General features: G+C 45.6%; 1 long non-coding RNA gene across 2 annotated transcripts; it reads left to right on the top strand.

The window, feature by feature from the left end:
- Nucleotides 1-88: 88 nt before the first annotated feature.
- LOC124659509 lies at nucleotides 89-2,127 on the top strand. 2 transcript variants are annotated; one of them, XR_006989608.1, is made up of 6 exons: nucleotides 89-195; nucleotides 532-596; nucleotides 1,058-1,183; nucleotides 1,256-1,319; nucleotides 1,394-1,490; nucleotides 1,939-2,127. It is a non-coding gene; the product is annotated as an uncharacterized LOC124659509 (long non-coding RNA). The 2 variants fall into 2 exon arrangements; XR_006989607.1 differs by lacking the exon at nucleotides 89-195 and having other exon boundaries at nucleotides 432-596.
- The last annotated feature ends 6,829 nt before the right edge of the window (nucleotides 2,128-8,956 follow it).

Here is an 8,956-nt window from a genome sequence, read left to right on the forward strand (position 1 = left end):
ACTGAAGTAAGTGTTGGGCCTTTTGCTAATCAGGTTCTGTGATTAACTGGGCTTTTTAGGACCTGTTCTTTGCAAAAAATGTAAGTCTGACATCACCATGTTTGTCATGGGTGTCAGCGAGAAGGAATACAAGTCGAACATCACCATTGTCTCCAGCACTAGCTGCACCACCAATTGCCTGCTCCTCTTGCTAAGGTGCTTTTTATTACAACTTGTGTTACTCAATTTAAATACCCATATTGTGTAATCATATGCTGATATATTTGTTCCTTTTAGGTTATCAATGATAGGTTTGGCATCGTTGAGGGTTTGATGACCACTATTCATTCCATGCCCAGTAAGCATTTGATTGGTTTTAGGTTGACCGAACACTTCTTTTTTATCTTTGTCTGGTTAGCTTGATGTGTCTGAATTATAGCTGAACACGAAAAGAGCTGATCTAATTTGAATTAGTTTATGTTCATTTTTGCATGCTAATATTTTTGTCTGTATAGTGCTATGAAATTGATTTAGGCTGGTGGTACATGTTAGGTTTTGGTTAATTTACGGAGGAATCAAAAATCAAGAAGGTGCAAGAATAAGAGAATAAGGAAGCGGTATGTCATAGTGACTGATTCAGAGCAGGGATTAATATTTTCTAGCGTCCCATTGTGATTTTTCAACTACTTTTCTGCTATTTCCTTTCTTAACCATCAGATTTAATATTTATGTTTCGTAGGAACTTATCTTTTATCATAAATTTGTTCAAGGAAGGCAATCAGTAGAACTTCTAGATAAAGAGAGGCTTATCCTTCAGGTGTACTTATCTCATACATGTGATCTGAGATAAAGAAAGAATGTTTTTAGTAGTACCATGTCCACGGTTTTGAAAAAATATCGTTTTCCCCCACGACCCTTGTTAGTTCTTCCTATTACACTAGCTGTTATCTTGAGTAAATTTCTAAGAAAATGTGTAAAGCTGGGGTAGTTCTTATACACCACAACTGGGGTGGTACAACACCATTTTGCTCCTTTTCTTGAATTCTAAGTACATTATTTCTTCCGTGCTCTTTGCAAGGCGATTTTACTGAAGTGGCATACACTAGAAGGCAGTGATGCAGGAGGCAGTTAGTTTGCTGGGTGGAACAGAGCCGATTTATAGCAGCGAAGCATCTTATGGGACCAGTGTAGTGTTTTTTCTTAGGTATACAAAGACATTGTTTAGAACCTTAAAAAGCATAAGACCTCTAATGCTGAGCTACTGCGTTCACGCCAGTGGAATTGATTGGCTGTGATGCTGAGTGTAGAGAAGCAAATCATCTCCCTCTCCTCTAGGCCGTGTATGTCCCTCTGAACTCATCCCCTCTTTATGGATCAGAACCATCTTAATTTGTTGTTGTTTTTATCTTTTCAGTTGGCATACTACAGTCATGGTAGTTGAATTTTATTTCTTCAGTGGATGATGTGCTGCAAAATATTTGGGAGACTGGTGGTGGCGACGACGGTGCATTGTAAGTGAACCCTACAATATGTAATTTTGGCCATGTCAAAACTGTCAACTAATGACTGAACTTTATTATGCATGCATCTTTTTTCTGTGTTCTATATGCTGGCATTTTATTATACTAACACATGATTGTTTAATAAATTATGGGCATTAAGCAAGAGTGTATTACTAAAGTTACAGATTGCTGTCTTTTTCAGTTATGCAGTAGATAGGTTTCCCAGTTAAGTTTTGTTGGATATGTTTTCAGATTAATGTGTGGGAGAATGTTTTTAATTTACCTAATGATTTTCATTTCATGTACTCTTCTAATTCGTTTTGATGATTTGATTAAGTAACTACTTTGTGTTCATGTTGGTTTTACATAATCCTTTTGAATATTCGGTATGCTACTGCTGACTGTTTGCTTTGCTTACGTCTTTCTTCTTCTTTGCTAATGGTGTGTGTGTATGTAGGGGCTCATTGTTTCTCGATTTCGGATGTCATAGGGAGTACACCTCTTGTGTGAATTTACTATGGCCAGGTTGTGTGTCTAAATCAGCTCTGTTCCTTATCTGTTACAAGCCTGCTGCTCCTACAGCTGGGGTTCCTTCTCTGATCCAAAGTGCTTTTGTGGAGGAGTCAGCGCTGATTGCAATAACGTTAAGTGATGGGGCTTTCAGTTCTAGACCTGGGGAAGGGGCCTCTGGATCCATTGCTCGTGATCACCAGCGTCAATTATTTGCTTCGAAGGCCATCTGGTACCCAAAGGCAGCTAATGCCCTCTCTATGGAGGCTCATGCTATTCGAGATGGTGTGATTCTGGCTAGGTATCGGAAGGTGATCATAGAAACTGCTTCTCTGGTGCTCTCAAAGCTGTTGAACATCATGGAATCTGATTCTCTGGTGCTCTCCAAGCTATTGAACAATGGTAACTTTAAGCGTTCAGAAATTGCATATATTCTCTATGATGTAGTGGAGCTTAGCTAGGTTTTTTCTGGGTCCTGTTGTTTTTATTTGTAGAGCAGACAATGATGCCGCACATTTGTGTGCTAAATACTTTGTTAAGGAAAGGCAAATGGGTATTTGGACCGAATATGCACCTGTTTTTATCTGTAATTGCCTTTCCGTTGATTGTAACCCTGTTGCTATGCAATGGAAAGCTCCTTAATCATGTTTTTTTGTATATTTGTACTGTATGACTGTAATCGGTTCATCTTGCTTCCGGGCAGATACTGAAGCTTATTTCACAAAGTAGCTTTTGATGCCACCAGCATATGTTTTGCTGGTTTTGTAGCATATGAACTGGACTGAGTAGACTACTCAGTCTAACTATTTCATTAGTGCCATGGCCAGTTACCTATGGGCAGCTAACGGAGAACCTGGCATGTGCCTTGCCGTTTAAATCCAATAAATCTCAGTCATATATAACAATATCTTATAAAACTTAAGATTATAATTCTGTCTCGCTTTTGCCTTCGCGCCGAGGTGCAACGGGTCATTGGTTTGATGTCTTAACGCCTATCAATCTGAATTATTGAGGAAATAATTGAGGAGAAGCAAACCTGATACAGCTTGCAAGTGGATGTACTTCTCCGTTGTTTGTTTATCTTGACTCAAAAGATTTTGTTATTCCCAACCTTCTGTGGATTTTAGGGTTTAGGGCTAGAGTGGACAAGTGATTGTTCTTCTCTTCTTTTGTGTATACTGGTAGATCTAAGTTATGAATTTGTTTTTGGTGTGTATATTAGTAGGCCTGAGCTATGAATTGTTCTTAACCCTGTACATAAGTAAACCTTACTGAGGTCCGCTTGCGCCATTCAGTACAAGCAATTATTAGTTCAAAATAAAATGAAATATATTGCTTCGCATAGGTTTTACGATTGTGATATATCTAGCTTCAATTTTTGCATCAGGGCGCAGCAGGTCAATTCCTTCAACCCGTGTCACCAGTTCCTCCATTCCCCCAGGCTGCTCCCGACGCAACAAGATCCTCCGTGGACCTCACGACCTCCTCCTCACCCCGACTACTCACAAGAAGTAGAAACATAATTAGTAGCTGTCCGTTTATGTTTTTTTATGCTACCTCCTTCGGTACAACAACCATAATTTGGTGGAGAAGCTTTTAAAAAAGCATAAAAACTAAAAAAAGTGTGAAGTCATACTAAATTGTCATATGTTATTGTAGCACCTTGATGGAATGGTGTGCCTGCAAGATAGTACAGTCGTTAAAATTCAGGGTAATTCTTAATACTAAAATAAGCTAAAACTTATGGTTTATATTTTAGCTTGATTTTACCATTTGCGCGATAGCGCAACGGGTCATCTAGTGACATACAAAATGGCTGTCAGCATCATTGTTGAGATGAAAGACACATGCCCACATGCCATACAAGATGGTAATTGTCAAAAGTAATAGAAGCAAGCTACTACGACCTCCGTTTAGCTTTCTAAAAGGCTTATATTTGGAAACGGAGGTAATACTGAACTGTAGAAGAATGATCAGTTTGAATGGTTACTTTTGCAGAGTACTATGCAGTTGAATCTCACAGCTGCAACCCTGGGCACTGAAACTGGAGAATAACCATGCATTGAAGCTGAAGAATGAACATGCAAACAATTTCAGTGGTCAGGTTCAGACATGATTGCATTGGCCAAGTTACTGCTGAAATCAACAGGTCCCAATAAACCTGGAGAACATATGACAGATTTCAGATGCAACAGTCATCTAGTTGGATTCAGAAATAGGATGTCATATTTTCCACAACCAAATCGATCAAGCAAACAGGCACACCAGCTCAAGAATAACAATGCAATGAGCAACTCAAATAGTTTGATCCAGTAAGATCCCATTAGCAATTCATTAGAAGGATCAAAACACATACATGATCCATCATGCGCCCGAGAGCGGTGCTGCAGTTCATTCAGAGTTCTCAACACCATCTTCAGAGTTCAGAATTACCATCTGCGTTCGATTCACAGCTTCATATTGCCTAGCTAGAACGACCATGGCTGGGTGATGGATCTATGTGGAACTTAATCAAACAGCTGGAGGTCGTCGTAATTAGGGCTGGACATGGCGTCTACCATTATAGTTTGCCAGTAACAACCTGAAATAGCATGTTGCTCAAACAGCTGGCAGATGCTGAGCACTGTATTTCTACATTACTGGGAAGAGGCTCTGGAGGAAGATTAGACCATCTGGCGTCAAAACGGCACTTTACAGTCCATAACGCATCTCATGAAACCCCTTCTAACATTACCTACAACTAAACTGATATGCATTGCGCATGTTCGATTACCAACATGGGAGATTTGAGATACCACATATCGGATTGGAACAGTCTTCCTGACAAGTGACAAGATGATACCATACAGCAAAAACTGAAGACAGTCGAAAAGAAAAGAAATGGTATCAGCAATTCCAAGTTTTAGACGCAAATAAAACAGTGGTACGGAGTATATCATTATCAGCAACATTTTTTAGACGAAAGACTACATGATGATTAAGGAACTACAGACACAAATCATTGTATGCACAGGTAATTGTCAAAATCAAAAGTAGTAGTACTGCAGAAGCTAGGAAACTATAGAAGATTGATCAGTTTGAATGGTTATTCTTGGACAGTACTACGCAGTTGAATCTTCACTGCTGCATCCCTGGACACTCAAACTTAAGAATAACGATGCACTGAAGCTGAAGAATGGACATGCAAACAAATTCACAGGTCAGGTTCGGACATAATTGAATTAGTCAGTTACTGTTGAAATCAGGATTGATGTAATCAACAGGTAATAATTAAGATTTGTACATGCTTACACCTCGAGAATAGATGAACGATTTCAGATGCAACAGTCATGCAAGAACAATGTACTCTTAGTTGGTTTCAGAAAGAGGTCATTCTTCAGTTCCAAATCAATCAAGCACTGTTAATGGAAGAATAATAACCATGCACACAGACTCGAGAATAACCAAACAATGAACAATGCAAAAGAAATGGTATCAGCAATTCCAAGTTTTAGACACAAATAAAACAGTGGTATATCTCTTGCTCACATTATCAGCAACATTTTTTAGACGAAAGACTACAGGATGATTAAGGAACCACAGACACAAATCATTGTATGCACAGGTAATTGTACTGCAGAAGCTAGGAAACTATAGAAGCTTGATCAGTTTGAATGGTTATCCTTGCACAGTACTATGCAGTTGAATCTTCACTGCTGCATCCCTGGACACTCAAACTTAAGAATAACGATGCATTGAAGCTGAAGAATGGACATGCAAACAAATTCACAGGTCAGGTTCGGACATGATTGAATTGGTCAGTTACTGTTGAAATCAGGATTGATGTAATCAACAGGTACTAATGAACGATTTCAGATGCAACAGTCATGCAAGAACAATGCACTCTTAGTTGGTTTCAGAAAGAGGTCATTCTTCAGTACCAAATCGATCAAGCACTGTTAATGGAAGAATAATAACCATGCACACAGGCTCAAGAATAACCAAGCAATGAACAATGCAAACAGTTTGATACATCAATCAAACATAAGCGATCCATTGAGAAAGATAAAACCGCACACTGCAGCTCATTCAGAGTTCGGAACATCACCTTCAGAGTTCAGAACACCTTCTGTGTTTGGTTCAGATAGCCTAGGCTAGGAAACTAACGGAAGGTAAAAAGGGCAAAGAAGCAGGTCGACGACCATGGCTGGGTGACGACCATGTGGAACTCAGTCGAGCACCTGGAGGTCGTCGTACTCTGGACCGGAGATGGCGTCGGCCATGATGGCCGCCGGAGTGAGCACGCCGTCCGCCTCCAGGAACAGGCGCACCAGGTTCTTGGAGTAGCCGCTGACCAGCGCCACGCCCACCTGCGCCGCCACCACGGGCACAGACGCCTTGGACGTGCCGACGTTCCAGAAGACGACCTCCGGCACGGCGAAGCCCTCGGCCTCGAACTTCTTCCTGATGGCCTCGTGCTCCGACACCCACGCCTCGCCGCCGACCCAGCCGTCGAACTCCATGTCGCTCAGGACGAAGACGCGCTTCACCATCATCTCCTTGTCCAGCTTGCCGGACACCGCCACGTTGAGGATCTTGTTGAAGACGGCCTGCAGGTTGGCGCCCTTCTGGGCCCGCACGGCGGCCAGCGGCCGCAGCTTCTCCACCAGCGAGGTGCCGCGCACCTTGTGCAGCTGGTGCGTGGCGGTGTCGAAGGTGATGACCCGCCCCTTCCACGGCTCCTGGCTGAGCTCCGAGACGAGGAGCCCCAGCGCGATGGCCACGGACGCGGGCGGCTTCTCGGCCGAGCTGGACAGGGCGCACATGGCGATGCAGTTGCTGAGGCGGCCCTCGGACGCCAGGGTCGACACCATGTGGCGCCACTGGAGCTCCGCGGCCTCGTCGTGCTCGCCCTTGAGCGCGGCGGCCACGATCTCGTGCGGCAGCAGCGCGTCCGCGGGGATCTTGGCGAGGCCGGCGCGCACCTCGTCGAAGAATCCCGCGACGCCCGACTTGTCGTGCTTCTGGAACGCCTCCTTGTACTGCCGCATCGCCAGGGACGAGACGCGCGCGTAGGGGAGGTCCTCCCACTTTTGCGCGCTCATGTACACCTCCGCGAGCTCCAGGGCCTTGCGCAGCGGCACCTGCACCTCGCGGCGGAGGCGGTCGCGGACGCGGTACGCGTAGTGCTTGTCGGCCATGCCGAGGTACTCCGGGTTGGACTCGCGCGGGAACATGCGGCGCGCGATGGCCTCGCAGATGAGCGTGGAGCGGTCGTACGAGGAGCGGAGCGACGGGCACCACTTGGCGGCGAGGGTGATCTTGGCGGTGTCGCCCGCGCGCAGGTGCTCGAGGTCGGCCTTGAGCTGCTCGGCGAAGAGCTCGGCGACGCGGTCGTAGAGGTGGCGGAACTTGTCGTCCGAGGCGTAGCGGGACATGGTGGCCTGCGCGTGCTCCACCTCCTTCCTGCGCTTCGCCTCGGCGGCCGCCTTGCCGTCGCCGCGGCCCCGCTTGTGGCCGTTGCGGGCAGGGGCGGGCTGGGTCTCCTCCTTGCGCTCGTCGCGGGGGCCGTGGAGGACGCGGTAGACGATCTCGAGGAGGTCCTTGAAGCAGCCGAACTTGGCGAAGACGCGGAGGTTGGCGGCGAGGGTGAGCGGGTGGTTGGCGTGCATCCAGAGCGCGGCGGCGTAGAAGCCGTCCCTGTCGGACTTGCCGAGGCCGCGGACGCCGCGGAGGTGGCATACGAGCCGGAGCGCCGTGCGCGCCGAGCGCTCGTCGTTGCCCCAGGCGACGCTGAGGAGCGAGGCGACGTCGGTGGCCGCGGTGGCGCCGGGGACGACCTGGAAGAAGAAGTCGACGCAGGGGTCGCCCGACGAGGTGTAGGAGAGCGCGCGCCCCGTCGGAGGAGGCGCCTTCGTCTCCGCCCCGTAGAGGGCGGCTTCCTCCATCTCGGAGTCGCTGCAGTCGTCGACGGGGAACACTACCTGGCCCTTGGCCTTGGCCTTGGGCTTGGACGGGGTCGTGGCCTTGGGGTTGGTGGCGTCCGCCATCTCGGTGTCGACGGCGACGGCGACGGGAGGGCCGACGAGCGCGGCGCCGGGAGCCATGGCTGCGGCGGGAGGGAGGTTTAGGGGATGGATTGGTTTTGGGCGAGATGGGGATTCGCGATCTGATTTGGTGGAGGAGGCCTGGTTCGTTTCCTGGTTTTATGGGTGGAAGGACGCAGGAGCGGCCGCGTTGCGTGCGCGAATCTGGGCCCTTCTTTGAACCGACATGGCCAGTAGATGGTTCAGATCGCTTTTGGTCACGTAGTGTGGGCCCTTGTGTTTCAAACCGACATGGACGCACCATTAATTATGCATGATTAAAATGTATTTTCACTGCTTCTTCTACATTTGTTGAATTTTCTTTTTTGGGAATTAACATTAACATTATTAAAATCGGTAAATTAGCTAGTACTTAATCCTCCTTGTCGGTCACGTTTAGCAAATTAATGGACAACGAGTATTCGTGTTGATCATGACACGAGTCATTCGAGATTAACCTTTAGTGCTAACAATTTCCAAGATTTTTCTTCTACTAGGTAAATACACTCCATATTTCATAGTACCTCGGTTACAATGAATAAGGCTCATATTTTCTTAAACTTAATCTAAGCAAAGTTTAATTAATTTCTTAGAAAAAACTATTAACAAACATAGTATTCCATAGACTCTAATGATATTAGTTTTGTATTTTGCAAATTAATGGTTAGTGTAAAACTAGATCAAATTTTAGATAGTTTAACTTTTTATATATAATATAAGCCATGGAATGGAGGTAGCATAGTGGAACACTCTAAGTGGACATGGCGTTTTTGCATCCATGTGCATATGCTCCTGATATTTTTAATGCATTTTAAACCTATTTTGGCAAAAGATTTCATGATATGTGCGCACCAATTTGGTTCAGAACTTTTTTGACACTTTAAAATGTTTTTACGGTGG

The sequence above is a fragment of the Lolium rigidum genome, chromosome 6 (genome assembly GCF_022539505.1).
Source record: "Lolium rigidum isolate FL_2022 chromosome 6, APGP_CSIRO_Lrig_0.1, whole genome shotgun sequence".
Lineage (NCBI taxonomy): Eukaryota > Viridiplantae > Streptophyta > Magnoliopsida > Poales > Poaceae > Lolium > Lolium rigidum.